Here is a 17409-nt window from a genome sequence, read left to right as displayed (position 1 = left end):
TCCACTGTTCATTCTCAGTGATCAAACCTTACATTGGTTTTTGATAACAAAAAACACCTTGCAAAGATGTTTTTTTTACATCTAGCTATACATTTTCATTTGCCGAACAAAAAGCCTGTGATGTCTATTGTAGATTTCTTGCACTGTGGGAAGCTCAAGGCATAGTCTATAAAGGCCTGCATTTATTTGATCCAAACTCGTCTTATCCCACAGAATAATTAAAAGTGATATAGACACACTACACCAAATCCTAATCCCGCCCAGAGGGCACCAAGAAATCCTGAGCAAGTCCTTTTTTTGCACTGTTATTGAGACTTTATTGTAAGGAGAGTTTCTGTTGTACTGAGAGGCCACAGTTTACTGCACTGTTAGCCTCTTCATTGATGTCCTGTTTGCTTACATGCCTGCCTCCTTTTACAGAGCAGCCAGATAAGACCACCTTTTCTTAGTCCCAATGAAAACTTTTAGCCAGGTCAGTGGCAGCAGTGGCTGCCAGCCAGCTGCTCACATCAGATTGTTTGTGCCAAAAGCTTGACTTTGATCTCCATGAAGGGACTAAACCTCTGCCACCTCTGTTCCAAACACACACAGAGACATGCATACTTGAATAAACATGCACAGCCTCACATCTGTAGGGTGGAGAAAAGATTGGCAGCCTCGGTGAACCAACAGCATTCCAGTGTTAGTTAGATCTATAGCTTTAAGACATGACAGGTGTTTGAATGAGTGTGTGTCCCTATGGTAACAGGAATCTCAGGGAAAGTCTGGTCCTTCCACTTGAATATCTATTATTCTGCAAAACATAATCTTAATGGACTAACACTTAAAATCCCAGTAAATAAAGTTAGCTGAATGAAGCGAGCCAGAAAGCTGACAGGAAGTAATTGTTTGGGAAACAAAACACTCAGACATCCTGAGATTATGGCAAACATGTCAGTGCTTTCAATGCTGGCAATAGAAAAAGATGTCTTTTAGAGAGTTTCTTCACCAGTGAGCATGTGTCACATAGCTCATTAAGTACCGTGTGTGACATTTAAGGGTTAGAATGATGTCGACACTCTATTTTCCGTTAACAGTGGGTTGTTTTGGTGAAAAAACGAGTTGACAAAAAGATCAGAGGAACTGTATGCTTACAGCTTCAGTGTCATTATTTGTCAAGCAATAGGTTTTTGAGTGCATCTTTCATGTTTCTTTTATACATAAAACATCTTGTTGTCAACAACTACAGTACAGTTCCAATGACTCAGTATCCCTGACAAACACGTTTCTTTGGATTCTCAGTAGGAAATCCAAAAGTGCACCTTCCTCTACAAACCAGCATTACATAATTTAGATTGAGCATGTTCTTGGACAAGACGTTTCTGTAAACCTGAATAGAAAAGTGAGATGGGTTTAAAGGCAATACATTATTCAATTTTCCTGAATGTCATAAGAACAGGACTATGCAAGGACAACTTGAAGACAACAGTTGACCTTGGCTAATTATTATCTCATGTCTTCCAAATGCCTTTGCCTACAGCAATAACTGCTAGCCATATGATTCATTCAGATACCTAGTAGCAGCTGTAGCAAAGGGCCAGGCTAGCTACAGGGATCTAAAAGGTGTATTGGTATTCAGATATGAGCTGTTTCCTGCCTCCTGGATGTGCTGAATGTTGTTCCCAGAGGAGGGGCTGCTGGAAGCAAAGGACCTTCACATCTCTAGCTTTAGCTGCCAGTGAAAGAATACAACCATGATAACGTAGGGACTGGTGGTTTTCTAGGGATTCTGTGGAAAGCTATGTATTTCAGGGTAAGTGAATACGATACATCAGCTTATGCAGTTTGTGTTTGTGTGCATTTGTAGAAAGCCACAGAGAGTTAGAAATAATTCAACCCAACGAGAGAAAATATATGGAAAAAGAAGATTTAAATGTTCAAGAGTTTAGCCATGTATAATGCCACTTTTATCGATACTTAGTTGTGAGTTTGTAGGGGCTTTTTTATTAAGCAGAGTATATATAAGAAAATTGGACATACATCATTCTAGTAAATACAAATGAGCTGTTTGACACGTAAAAAAATCTATATTTTTAAATAAGTTTACTCCCGACCTACGATGCTGTCAAGAGGATACACTTCTATTTTTCACATAAGCAACAACATTCTGTTTAAAGTATAGCAACCATTCATAATAATATTCGGTGTAGGGAAAGGCTCTGTTTAGTTTTTTACACTAATGGAGCAAGAGTAACTGAAAAGTTTCCATGAAGAAACCATATTTTTCCATAAGATGGAGAGCAGGATACAATCTGTAGCATGGGTCACCTGCGCAAAACCCTCAGGCAATTTTGTAGAGGCTGTGCTGCAGTACTGCTAGCAGCAGCTAGCAAAAACTATTGGGCAAGAATGGAAATGCGGCTAGCCACTAGCTACATTAAATAAATCTTCAAATCTGAAATCAATTTTTTTTTTTAACTTTATAGAAAGTTGTGTTTCTGACTGCATCAGAAAGCTCTAACCACAGATGCTTGTGAAAATGTAGCTTGAGCTACTGAATAGCTTTTCGATTCAGTCATGCTATCGGCTTGTTGCTGTCATATTCAGTTATTCTTGAGCACCCCGACACCCCAACACTCAGCCAAACACTACGGCTACCAAGATATAATCCCAGTTATTATTGTTTTTTTTTTGTTCCATTTTAAAGCATCATTCTCGCTTCCTCCATATGACAGTCAGCAGAAATTCTGTGAGAAACCCACTGCCATCATATCCCCATCTGACTGTCCTCCTCCTCAACATCAGATATGAATCAGGCAACTAGAGAGGAGTAGCTGGAATCTGACAGCCATCTTGAACACAAACAGAAATGTAATACCAGGATGGTAAAGGATTGGAGCTTATTTAATGGCAGCATCTCTAACCCAAATTTGGTTTTAGAGATGCTTGCAGCTGCAGTGTGTCTTCTTTACTGTCACAGTCACACTGGCAGATGCTCGAGTTTAAAATATGATTATGATTGTGATTTCAGCCCTGCAGTTTAAAATATTTTGTTTACCTTAAGTATTATCAGTTTACATGGAATAACTATACAATATTTTTGCTACAACTGTACAGTTGTTTGAGCCATTTCGTCTGAAAGTAATAGCCATAAAAGTCTGCAAACAGGATCAATTGGGACTGTTGCTTCTTCCTTTCTGATGTATTCCATTAAGATGGAGATTTATTAAGATTTGTTACAATTTTTTACATATTACAATCTGGAATGGGCTGCACAGTGGTGCCATGCTTAGTGCTGTTGCCTCATGGCGAGAAAGTTTCTGGTTTGAATCCCTGCCGGTCAGGGGCTTTCTTTGTGGAGTGTGCATCTTCTCCCTGTTCATGTTTAGGTTCTCTCCGGCTTCCTCCCACAGTCCAAAGTAATGCTTGTTAGGTTAATTGGTGACTCCAAATTGCCCGTAGGCGTGAATGTCAGTGTGGTTGGTTGTCTGTCTCTATATGTCAGCCCTGTGATTGACTGACGTTCATTTCAGGGTGTATCCTGTCTCTCGCCCAATAACAGCTGGGATTGGCCCTTTCTATAATGGATGGAATCTTGAATGGGCTCATGTTTGATTAAAAAAGTTAAAAAGTTTTATGGATAGTGAAAAATGGTCATTTTCAAGTAAAAATGCTTTAAAAGTCATTGGGAACACAGAGTTACAACATATTCTGTTTAGTGAGTAGACCAACAGGGTCACTTTGCAACGGTGAGGGGCTAATAGCTGAAACTAGAACATGTTGAAAAAAATCAAAAGGAAAATCAATCTATTTTCAGAGTCCCCAAGAGAGGTTAAGTATATGTGACAAAAGAAGAACACAAAGCAGGGAAGATTAAAATGTGGTGTCTGTCAGCTTGCACCTCAGGGGCCACCGAGACTACAATTTACCAGCAAGTCTCGAGGGGGGGGAAAGGAAAAGCAAAGAGATAAAGTGGCAAGCGCTGTAACATTTCAATGAGTTTTGCATCATTTCCCTTGCTCAAGGAGAGGCAGAAAGCCTATAGTAGTTATGATAAAGGACCGATGCAACAGCATGGGCTCTGCTTTCAAATGTGATGCAAAACATATCTCTAAAAAGAGGCTGTTTGACACTGGGAGTATTTCAACTTCTGTACTACCTGCTGAATTCACTCATTAAGCTTCCAGTCACGTAACTAATGTAAGTCATTGGGTTAAAAATGTCAACTCTTGGATACCTATTGTTACAATTTTTATACATCTTGCATCTCCTCTCAAATGGCTATTCATTACACTTTATTATATACTGCATAGTTTGAATTCAGTTCATTTTTTTTTAATCACTTGACCTGGTCAGTCTGACTCGGTCTGACCTGCCATCAACCTTTTTTTATCTATTTGTTGAGCGCAGCAAAACATGACAATTTACAACCGTTTAGTTTTTGTTTTACTATACTCCAATGCACAACCGACATTTATGAATGCATATTTTATGTGAAAACAAGCTTAATGGGTTATAAATTGGCTCGCCTGATCAGTTAAACAAAGCTGGTCGTACAGTCAGTGAATACCAATATGTTCACTCATAAACACTTATATCTGAAACTAAGCCATCACAACAAGGTGGTCTCTGGATTTACATATTTGAATTGAGGGGTAATGTCTACCAAAAAAAGTGCCTTGATTAGTTGTAATAGTGAGTTTCTTTCTTAAGGTTGTGAAAGGGTCTTGAACACATGAATCTAGTGACATAACTTTAAAAGTGAATAAACCAGATCTGTATCACACATCCATATTTAATTGCGTATTTCATACAGTGAGTCTGTTTGGAATATTTATATGGCAATTCTTTTGAGCAAGGGATTTGACAGGATCAATAGAGGTGCAACAGTTAAGACTTTGGGTTGTACTCGACATTATCAGGTCTGAACAGGAGGTAACAACAGAAACAGGAGGCTTTTCTTCAAAAGTCTTAAGAGTAGTGAGCTGTTTCCCACATGGAAAAGAAAAGAAAAATAAGACAGTATGTTTCTTTGTTGACAAATGACTTCCTTTGCAACAGCTAAGGGTATTAAGCTAATTACAGGCTGCTCATTTAAAGTTCCCATGACACGGACCTTTGAGAGTATCGAACTGCCGTGTTGTGACGTATTTCCAACTAAAACGGGATTGATAGGATAGAACCAATCATGAGATGAAAGGCATGACGTGACGTCAGAATTAATTTGATTGGAGCGTGAGCTCAGCAAAGCTATTTAATTGGTCAAAAAAGAACCCTGAGTGCAGGATGAGTCATCAGATATTTGAAATGTTTTACATGAAGAGAATATACATATAGTTTTAGTAGTAATGCTAGTTATTTTGATGTAAAACTACTCAGATAATGCTTTATAGAAAAATATTTGGCAGATGATGGCAGATAAATATACATTTAACCCAGGAAGGCTGGATTACAACCAGGAAAATGTATTTTTCATTTCATGGGGACATAAAGTCAATTTTTAGTGTTGAATAAGAAAATGCTGCTTTTAAATGTTAAATCTGCCGTCGACAAATGATGCACTGGTTGGCAAAATGATAGATATCTGAAATGAAACACTCTCCTCTCTGCTGTTTGTCCTTGAGTGAGGCACCAAACCTTCAACTATTCCAGCTGGAATGTTCACTTATCAGCAGAAGCAAACTCAGGCTGCACTGGCAGCTTCCAGGTGTGAATGTGCGGGAGAGGGAGCATGCTTAGTCAAATTTGTATGACTTTCAGCCAAGTTACATTAACCTCTCTTGTAAAACATTGGCCATAATGTTCATTTCAGTAGTTCTAAGCGATGGAAATATGAGCTGAAGTTTAATCTGTACTCATTGTGCATGACAAAACCAGCTCTAATAGCTGGCTCATTTTTATCAAACGTTTTTTATTTGGGTTTATTTGTCTTCTCTTTTACTCTTTGATTTCAAAGCTGTCTTTTGGGTTGTATTTTGTCATCACCCAGACTTTCATTTTTGATCATCCTATTTTAAGTGTTTTTTTTATCATCAATTGTTTATCTTATCTCATACTATACTAATAGTTATCCAAGACGGGGGTAACAGCTGTTTAAAAAGGTCTAGAGTTCATTCTCAAATGCCTTTTTGCATGCAACACAAACAAACACCATATGGGGAAACTGCAGGGAAGAAATGGTATTTAATTAATCTACATCATGCTTGAGTCATACATGATTGTTTTTCGGGTCCTGCAGAGCAAGTCATGATTCAATGTTTGATTAGCCATGTTAGTTCATAATTCCATCTGTCAGGAAATGGACACACTTTTTGTACTTTACAGTTATTAAGCAGAAGTTACTTTTCGTTCTACATTCACCTCTACTGTCATCTTTTGGGTATTTAACAGAAGGTCATGCCCGTTGACACTGAGTAAAAAGCATACAGTGTAACGGCAGAAAGAAAGACTACAAGAAAATCTGGTTAAACTCACATTTGCATCTGAAGGAATTTCATCAATGTGACAGTGACTTCAACATAATGCTATTTGAATGCAGGGTAAACCGCAAGTGACTTGTTGACCTTGGTCCCATCATTTACCATTTCCTTTTTTGTTTGTGCAAATTTGTAAAATACCTCTGGAATTATTCATATGGATACTGCTAACAAAAAGAAGCACGGACAGTGCAAGGTCACTTTTGGTTAATAGTCTTCCCCTCAAAGCTCATGCAAATCCTAACCATAAGAAACACATAACATAATATCAATGAAGACATCCATCAACTGATTATCCAAATTATTATCCTGTTCAGATTGTTGAGGTTGCTGGAGCTTTTTTCCAGCTGGACTTAAGACATGGCATACTGTCAAGAGACTGCCAGTCTATCACAAGACTTACAGATACTAATCAACACATTTGGTCTAAACTTTGCATTGAACTAAGAGTTGAAAATGACCTAAGCTGCTTTTCTTGGATCTGGAGAAAGAAAAAGGAGCCCCCGGAGAACACCAGTATTTTGCTAACATGTAAACCTTGCTGTGAGCTGATAAGGCCATGCAAACTCTGCACACACATTCTCTTGACAACAGGAAACCTTGGATTTATGCTGAATGGAACACATCGAAACTGGCAACACAACATATTTGTTGACGATACAATAAGCAATAACTTACCCGTTTGAATCTAATAAAAAGGCCCCAAATATGGCAAAGTTACAAATCAAACGTATGCACAAGCACATATACGTACCTATAATGACTAACATTTATACAACATCGCTAGCTTGGTAAGCAAAAGACCATCCAGCTCTTATATAAGCAGCCCATGTTCCAGATTCCTTCCCCCTCATTTCACTCTCTGCCAGACCAAATTGCAGGACAGGAAATTCCTGGAATATGCCAGTCCACATTTGAACATCACATGGATAACACATTTAAGCATGCATCAGTGCTTTGTCTAGTGTGTGTGTGTGTGTGTGTGTGTGTGTGTGTGTGTGTGTGTGTGTGTGTGTGTGTGTGTGTGTGTGTGTGTGTGTGTGTGTGTGTGTGTGTGTGTGTGTGTGTGTGTGTGTGTGTGTGTGTGTGTGTTATCTATAGAATTAGTTTGGAGACATGGAGGGGTAATCCATATTATCACTGTAGGATCACGATGGAAGCCCCTAATAGAACATAAAAAGATGAAAGAATCATGATTCACTATGTGATGCTCATTAGGAAATCAATGAATTGTCATATGCTAGAGTACGTGTTTGTCTATGCTAATGTACTGTATGAAAGGCTATAAATTGATAAATGATTTCTAGTAGTCTTTAAGATGCCTTATCCATTGCCAAGTGTGCTTGTTCTATCCTCATCTTATTCCTCAAGTTATTAGGGTTATGATGGTCATGCCCCAGGTTGGGTAATATATATATATATATATAAAAGTTGCTTCTTAATGCTTATGTAAAAAAAAAAAAAAAAAGTAGAGTCTTGGGATTGGGCTCCAATGCAACTGTCCTGGAATGCACAAATTAATGTGTTCAACCAGAACATCTTCAGTTTAATCATTGCATAATTGTTTCTGTTTCCATATGTCTAGGAGGGGCGTCGAGTTCAGGCTGTGTAGTGAAATTCAATAACCCAGTGGTTACCATGTTTGGGTTCTAACAGATCAATGCATAGAGATAAAAGAGATAAAGCACTGCTCAACCTCCCAAACTTTTGGGATTTGAAGAGCACTGCAATTCCCGTACTAGTTATTGACTACAATGGTCTATACATTTATTCTCGCAAGAACACCAGACTGTCCTTGTGTCAGGAGAATCCTGAGATCACAGGCAACAGGGTTTGAAATTAGCTTCCCTCACTTGGTGATAAGCTCAGAAATTTGCGATGAGTAGAACCAAATGTAGAACTTTTCCTTTGGATCGAAAGTAATCAGCTGACGTTGCTCAGTTGCATCTGATTAGGATTGCTCTGGCAGTGGAGTAAATATCCGGCTGCAAGGGTACCCTGGAGGCAAACCTGCAACTAGCCGGAGGTATTATTTATCTCAACTGGCTCTGGAATGCCTAAGGAAGTACCGGAAAGCTATAGAGGAAGTGTCTGGGGGAAAAATGTTGGCTTTTCCTGGAGCAACAGTTGATTGTGCCAAGCTAAGCAAGGAGTAAAACATTGATGGATGATGGAGAAAACTGGTGATATGTTCTTCTTGTGTTCTGTTGACACTAAATATATCAACATATAATACTAATTTACAGTAAATACCATCCATGTTAGCAAATTTATGTCTGAACATTTATTCAACATTTGAAACAATATCCCAAAATATGTAACATACTATCTCAGTATGCTTGTGCCTGTGTTTTGTTCATTTTCCCCCATGTTAGTGACTCAGCTATGTGCTTGGCTGAGTCATTAGGCCCAGGGGCAATTGAACCGCCAGTGGAAGAGATATATAAGGCACACAACCACAGGCCTTCAGCCCTATGGCAAGAGAGAGATCCGGTTTTCTCGACTAGACAGGTCTGACGCTGGAGCGACATTGCCTCCGGCGCCCCAGGCAGAGGCAGTCAAATGAAGAGAAGTAGTGTCAAGGGCATGGTGGTCAAGAAGTGTGCTCCAGCAGCCCAGCGTTGGGAGTATATAAGCACATTATAGCCATCAGGTAGAATTATACAGATACACATAGTATGCATTTGCAAAATAGTTTGGTGCACTGGAGGGTTAGTCTCTGTACATTTTCAGCGACTGGAATGGTTCCAGCGATGTTGTTGACAAGCTGTTTCTAAAATAACTTCAGCACCAAAACATTTCTTTCCCCCTTCCTTTTGTCAGACTTGTGATGTAGTGAAGTTGTATACATGTCAAAACTTAAAATATTGTGGCAGCGCTTTCTGACAGCCCTTTGTGAGACCGCCCCCTGAACCGAGAATGGACCTGACAGGTCATCTACTCGGCTGATAGATTAGAAAAGGCAGCTGCTGAAGGTCCTGCAAGACAAGCTGTAGACTTTTTGTGTTTTGTGTGTGTGTGTGTGTTGCTTTCGTGTGTATGTGGTTGGGTACAAACATATCTTTCATGCCCCTCCTGTCACAGTGTGTTTCATCATCACAACATGCCAGTCTTCATATTTACATTCGCTCCCAGGCTTGCTTTGCATTTTTGTGTTTTTGAGGGTCTCCATATGATTCTGTCAGTTTTTGTAGATGACATGAGTCTCTTCACTATCGAACTGCCTCAGTCCAAACAAGGGGCCTACTTTGCACGTCAGTAAAAGAAAAAAAACCTTTGGTCTGAAATGCTGAAAACTTGTCTAACAAAATGTGAACTTTCAGGTCTAGTTTACGTGTCATTACAAAGCATGTATTCCCTGCTCTGATACTCGAAGGCTCCTGCAAAGCTTTGGAGGGAAAACAAAGCCTTTATTAGAACTTAATCTGTAACAGTTCATTACAGTTTAAATACAATTTTGTTTCAGCATTATTCTTCAAAATCTTTGCTTACTCTTTGTCAATTCCCACAAAGTATTATCTCTGCAGGGCAACATTTGGCCTTTGGTTTTCAGTATTATTGACCAATAAACTAAATTTTTTGGTAGGCAGCGGCACTACTAAGACTATAGAAAGATAGACATTTTTCTGATTGCAATGTTGTCATTGGATCCAGACTGTTACAAAACATAATTGTCCTTTGTGGACTGAACTTTTAGGCGAGAAAGCTGAGAAGAAAAGAAAACAGTTACATTGATTTTGTATACATCATTCTTTCCCACTACACTGTATTTCAAACCACTTTGGAAATATTGATTGTAGTTCGGACTGTTAAAATTGGTGTGAATTGGCCTTCTTTAAACAATTCCCAACTCGTACAGACAAGCCATTCAAGCATCACATTTTCTGTAGACTTGTCCTCAGGCTTCACACCCATTTGTGTGCGGGGTAGGAAAAATACAAACCTCTCAAATATCGCACTGTCACAGCACATTTGGCTCTCCCCAGCAATTTATATCAAGCACAAGGTAATTGTTGCAGGTCGTGTTTGCAGGGAGGAAATGTGTATAACATTGTGTCACTCCTGTCTGCACGCTCCATCAATCCTGTCAAAGCTCATTGCCACAGTTCATCTCGAAACCAAACTGTGAAACATGCCCGGTAACGGTACTGGCTTGACTTATCAGGCTTTTATTATGTGTAGTCAATGGTGAGCAAACAATGACGTGAGGAACCCTGCACAGTATTTCACTGTCTTCTTTCATTATCCATACATATCAATGACACATGAATAGTAAAGAAACAAAAACTGGATGCTGTTTCATAGGAAGACAAATGTGAAATACCTCCAAGACCAGAGAGCCTAGCTGAAATAAAAGACCAGAACAGGTGGCTGCCCCACAGGGGAGATCGAGGGCTAATGTGTCTGCGCTGCAAGTAAAGAGTAGATCATTTCAAATCACAGGGAGAACTCTTAAATCTTTTATCATCACTATAAAACAATATTTCTTTTAAAGGGGAAGCAAAGTAGTTTCTAAATAAAGAATGCCTCCAAACTTTTTTTTTTTTGAGGCTGTTATAATCAGACTGTAAAGCCTTATCTGCACAGTAACCCAAAGCAACACAGTGTTCTAATTTCACAGATTTAGTCACAGTGAAGAAGTCAGTCACTGCGAGAGATTAGAGATTGAAAACATCTCTTCACCTGCAGCTTTCTCTCCCTGCAGGGCCAGCAGGCTAAAAAAGAACAGAGTAGGCACAGACGGTCCTAAAGGCTCCGAGCGGTAGAAGGGAAGTAGGATTATTTACTACAAAAGAAGTTTGAATTACTTTTATTTCCAGGACATTGCTTCTAATCTTTTGGAAGTGAAGGCAAAAAAAACCTCTGCCATGACCCTTGTAGGCCTGATTACTACTTTCAAACTTTGTTTAACATTTTTAATGTCTTTTTAATGTAATTTAATGTAACAAACTAGCACAAGTTGTAAATCGAATGATTATATAGGTACATTGGGTATGAGCTGAAATTGTAATTTTAAGATAGAAAACAAATAAAAATTAACATTAAATCTTCCTTTTTGTGTTGTGGACATGCAATGAATAATAGAAATTAAAACCAACATGCAGCTGCTACAGCTGTGATAGACATAAACATGTATGAATACTGTGAGATTCTTTTAAAGTTGCTAAATGCCAGCCAACTGTTCATCTATAAGTCATAATCTGAAATGAAATGCACATGTTACCCTGCCTTCCACCCCCTAGTGTTTTCTGTGTCACTACTACCACCCGAGGCTTCCTCAACAGAGCTGAGCCTGTAAAAGACCTCCTTTTTTTTCTGACTGTATTCAGCTCAACAACTTAACAACTTCACCTTCACCTTGTGCTTCAGACATGATAAATCTTTAATCATCCCAGAGGGGGAGCTAGCTCAACTATATGAACAAATAGCAACAGCATACAGCAAAGGAGCATACAAATAGAATAGCTAGATTATACATAGAGAGAGACAGATGAATTCAGAAGTGAAGCACAGCATGTGTGAAAGAAAGATCCAGTAGGAAGTACTATATATTAACTGTAAATTGTTCAATATCCTACTTGGATCAGGCTGCTTGGGAAAAGGTGTTGCACAGTCTTATGACTGCTGGTAAAAGTGTGATTCTGAAAGTTGCACCTCGGAGGGATGAGGAGAAAAGATGAAGGTGATAACTTTAGAGGGTGTGGGAGTTGAGTATATTTTCTTCTCAGGATGAAGTGCAGTCCTTGTTCTCACCTCTGTTTCTGCTGCCTGCTGCCTGCAGGGTGCCAAGCTCAGCTCAGCAACAGATCCAAAGTTTTCCCTTACTGTGGCTGTACATGTAAATGTAGATATGAAAAGTGTTCTCGGCTTCAGAGATGACGGCATTCTACTTTGTATAGCAAGCGACTGCGTTTTGCACAGTAATATTTATCTATCCAATTAACACAAGTACATTTTCAAATTGTTTCCAGTCTGTCTATATATTCATTGTTTTCATTATTTCTTTAAAGTATTTGCTTTGTGAAGATGATGAGCCAGTCAATTTTCCAAAGACATAACTGGTTGCATTTGGCCCACTGCCATTGGTACTTTAGCCCTAATATTCTCTTGGACATTCGTGACCAGCTGTGCATGACCTTGTTTTTCACCCTCTTCTTTTAGAATGACTGTGTTATTGTTTAAGGAATATGGAATTGCAAATATTGTGGGATATGCAAAAGTTATACTTAATTTTGGTCTTGTAAGTTTAGTAAATACGACACCATTTTTTGGTACTCAAGTACTCTTAACCATATACTATTTTGTGACGATCATGTAGCCTCTGTAGTGACAGACAACTCTTGTGGACTTTCTGTGTAGCCAGCAGTTCATGATATAGAGGACTTCTGGTCAAGACTAACTTTCTTGTGAGTTCTCATTGTTTTCAGTCTGACTAGCAACTTGAGAAGAATGGATGAAGTATAGTTGAGAGAGGACATAAGTACAAGAGTGGATCATGAACTGCACTTATCTGTTAAATACAGATTGTACAGATTAATTAAAGCCAAATTTGTCATCAGTGTTTTAATATTGTTTTATGGAAGATGAGTCCTGTCCCCTTTGCTCTCCACTTCTGTCCTGCGTATAACCAGTGCCCGTCATGATTTGGTTTTGTATTTTGTATATTTTCAGTGTTTCTTTCTTCGTGTTGTCAGTTCATTGTAGTTATGTCGGTCTGTTTGTCACTGACTTCTTCTCGTGATTCCCTGTTTTTGAATTGGTCATTTTGGATTTGATTTTAAATATGTTTTTGTTTGCCTTTTTGTTTAAAAATAAAATAGTTTCCTTTATTTCGCACTTGGGTCCTCCTCCACCTCTTAGTTATTCCAGTTCATGACAGTTCCTGGTGAAACAGCAGTCGATGAACCCTGGAACACTTCTCAAAATCATGCTTCTTCATGTAGATTCTGTATCATATACAGAAACTGAAAAAAGACATTAATGTGTGAGACAGAGAGACAACTAAGATTAAAAATGGTTTCATCATTCATCAATGGTCCTAGAACCTGTATTACATACATCAATAACTAATATTTGTATGGGTTATTGATGGACTTCACAGTGCACAATATTACAAATAAATAAATACTGTAAGCATATTATCATTTTCTTAATAAAACAACAGACTTAAGTACTACTTACTAACATGTAAACAGCTTTGTTTGTAAGGGCGGTGACACATAAGAAGTAACTGTAGCAGTCAGGTTTGTAGCTTTGGTCAGGATTTCTTTGAAGGACATAGGCATCAGTATTTAGCTCAGGCTGTTATATAACCAGTTTAAAAATCCTCAAAGTAAAGTTAAGTCAATCAAGGTTTAAAATAAATCAAACACGCACTTCAAATACATTTCCAAGGCTTCAGGAAGGTCTCATTCGCTGCAAAAATTAACTTTTGCTCTACTGGAAGCCTACTGTGCTGCTGCAAGCTTCAAGGGTCATTGACCTTGAGTTGCAGATAAAGCCTGTGCTTTATGGTGTGTTCACTTCCTGGTAAATGTACCTTGTCTACAAAAAGACATTGTGTAAGGATGTCATACTGTGTCAGGTCTTAGCATTTGCATTACAATGGTGTAGATGTAAAACTCCTTTGAGTCGGATAGATTTGTGCTGCACAAAAAAAGACAAAAAAATATATTTTAAACTCTCAAATGCATCACATTTCTAACACACTTATAGACTAAATCTGCCTCTGTATGCTTTGGTTAAGTTCAGTGGTGTTTTTAAAGATTGGAGTGCCTTCATTATGGCTTGTTTTTCTTTTCTCTAATTCCCAAGAGGCTCAATTAGCAGCTATAAATAAAGGTCTATTCAAACCTGAAAACACAACAGGGACTCTATGAAATATAAAGACCTAGATGGTATTTAAGAAGACGTTTTGGGACATTAGACATTATTGCTAGCCTGACAGCTTTTCCAGCCCTTAACTGTCACACACACGCACACACACACAAATGCACACATGCACATGCACACACTGAAATGCACTCACGCACACGCGCACACAAAGTTTTGAGGGGTTTTCCTACCAGTGTTGTTTGTTTGATCACGGTCCTGTCTCCTATCCATTAACTATTACATCTGCAGTAGACATGTTTGCACTTAAAATACTTATTTGTAAAGAAATACTTGACTTTTTATTAATTTAATGGATAAAAAGTTAACTATGCTTTATACAAACATGAAGCCAAGAGTGTTTCAAAAATGAACCAGCAGATGCAGTAAAAAAAAAGTATTGGACAAAAATGGATCAAATTTGCAGGACTAAAAAATTACAATGAAAAGTTAGAAAAAAATATTGTATAAAAATCTGTAAAAAAGTAAAATAAGACACTTAGAACACATCAAAACACTTTGGATTATACTCATGTAAAAACATATATACTGTATATTTGATGTTTTTCATTGCCATATCATTTTTATTAGATTTGATTTGATTGATGACATCTTGAAATAAAAACACATTTCTTTTAAAGAATTGACCAAATATTGTCTGGATCTGTTATCACTGGAAGATTAAAACCAGTGTGGTATATGTGTCATTACAGAGAAGAGTGCAGGCAGATGCAGCTGTGAGGAGTAGAACTTGGGAGGGAATTTAAGAAACATGAATGTCAGACGACTTTGCAAAATTATTAATGAACAAGACCAAAAAAATTAAGCCTCAATTTGTCTTTTACACACCCTAAATCTCTCGGGTTCGTACACTTTGGCATTTTGAAGTTGGAGATATTAAACAGCATTATGAGATTTGGGACTCTAGAGTGGGACATTTTTTACTGTGATTGGTCGGGTTCCATTTATAAGATTAGAGAATTTTAATGTGATACACACCAAAAAAAGGCCAGTATTTTTTTATTTCCTTCCATTTCATTCATGATGATTACTAAGAAGAGTATTTTGACAGTAAGCCCTGGTAATTAATCCCTGTTTGTACAGAGTTTTTTTTTTTTGTTGTTGCTAAAAGAAGAGGTTATGCAACCATCCTCCGTTACCCCGCTCACACTTCTGCTGAGCCCGAGCAGATTACTTTGGAGCTGTTAATGAGGAGTGCGGGAAACCAGGCAGAGACATGCACGCACAGTTAAATGTGTTTTGTAAACACTGGGAGAAACATCAGGAAAAAAAATCCACATGCAAACCGAAAACACCTTAAATCACACGGTACATGGACACTCCAAGCAGGACTCAGTGACACAGAGGTGGAGTACAAATTAAAGAGAAAGGTCAAATTATTTTATGGCTGACATTTTACATGGTGCATGATTGATTGAATAGATCAAAAGTCATTAAATGTCATCTCTAATGAAGTCAGTCGGGTACTGATGTAACAGCTTGGTTATCTTTTAGTTGTAGTGTCTTTTTAAACATCATGAACAGATATGTTATCATCAAAGACCAGACTGTAATCACATTTCTTTTTCAGCATGCTTGAAGGCATCTTTGAGATTTTATAATTCCCTTTCATGTAGGTGCATCATAGAAATTCTACGTTTGTGATTGCAAAGTCAACTGAGCTGCAGCGCTGTACCTGCCTTTGACTTTTCTTCTTCTTCCAATTATTCATACTTTTTCATGAGACAAACATCTTTACAGAGGCTGAACTGTATAACCTCTGTCGGTTAATTCAAGCTTTCTTTCATACAGTATATGTGCTGTGATGCCCTGCACATGGATCATGGGGCTACTCTGGCCATGCTTAGATGGATGCCATTGGAGGGTCGTCTGCTTCAATCGTTTACCTTGGTTTTGTCCAGGAGAGAAATCTATACCCTGCATCCACTACCTTTGGTTTTACCCCATAGTCTTTTGTTTTTGGTTCTTCTTATGCTTTTAACTTTTCTATTTGTACACTTTTAGATTATGACAGCAATACAGTATTTACTCAAATAAACTGCACAGGTGATGGCAATGATGGAGCATGGGACTCTCTTAAGTGTAGTTGAGAGATTAATTGATGTAGTTGTAATATGTTTATGCCAATGATGAACTGTTTGAAGACTTAAGTATATCAGGTTTTGAATGCACAGATACTTGCAACCAGGGCCGATTAATTTGAATTGTTAGCAGCATAAATATTCATACATATATGCATTGTAGACAAAAATAGAACTAAAAGAAGGAGCCCTCCTGGTCACTGTTCAGGATTTTTAGAAAACATCTGTGGTTCACTGTTTTGTAGGCAAACATCACAAGTTGTCTGATACTTGTCAGCATCCTGAAGAAAACGTATAACATTTTGCTGTTTTATCAAAAAAAGAGTTGCAATATATTTATACTGTGGATATATCATTGCACTGAGTGATGAAAGGCATAGGGGTGAAGTCCTACAAAAATTGAGCCATGTGCAGACTGAATTATTCATGCAGGAGTCCCTGCACTCCCCGCTCTGCTCTCGCTGAGGAGTGTGTACCTCAGCTGATGAAAGGGCCAGTGATGACAGCGCGCTGCGGTGGTACACTGCAGACGGTTGTGTAATAATCAGAGGGATTCGCTGGCTGTCCTCTGCAGCTGCCACCCTGCCCAGTGGAGGGAAAAGTGCCAGCGCATGGGGTCCATCAGCCAACTGCTGCTGTGTTTTAAGTGCACTTTCCTGGAAAGAAGAGTCACTGGGCAAGACTATAACAGGCTGTTCCTGTCCCACAACTGGCCTATTAAATCAAAAATATGTTGTTGGTAGAGTTATGTTCTTAGCCGTTTCCCTAAAGGCAGGTTAGTATGAAAATGAGTTGTGTTGACAACAAGTTGTGCAAAGTTGACACTGTGGAGTAGTCCTGTGCAATGCAAACTTGTATTTTAACACACATAACAGCTGCTGTGCACTTCGAAACCTCTGCTGGCTTCAGAGATTCGGGTTACCCCGGCCTGAGAATAGATGCATTTTCATTGTTGACAGCTGCCCATCACGGTGAGTGAC

This window comes from Labrus mixtus, chromosome 14 (assembly GCF_963584025.1).
Source record: "Labrus mixtus chromosome 14, fLabMix1.1, whole genome shotgun sequence".
In the NCBI taxonomy this organism is placed as follows: Eukaryota; Metazoa; Chordata; class Actinopteri; order Labriformes; family Labridae; genus Labrus; species Labrus mixtus.
The sequence above is the reverse complement of the archived record's forward strand: the minus strand, read 5'-3'. Positions refer to the sequence as shown.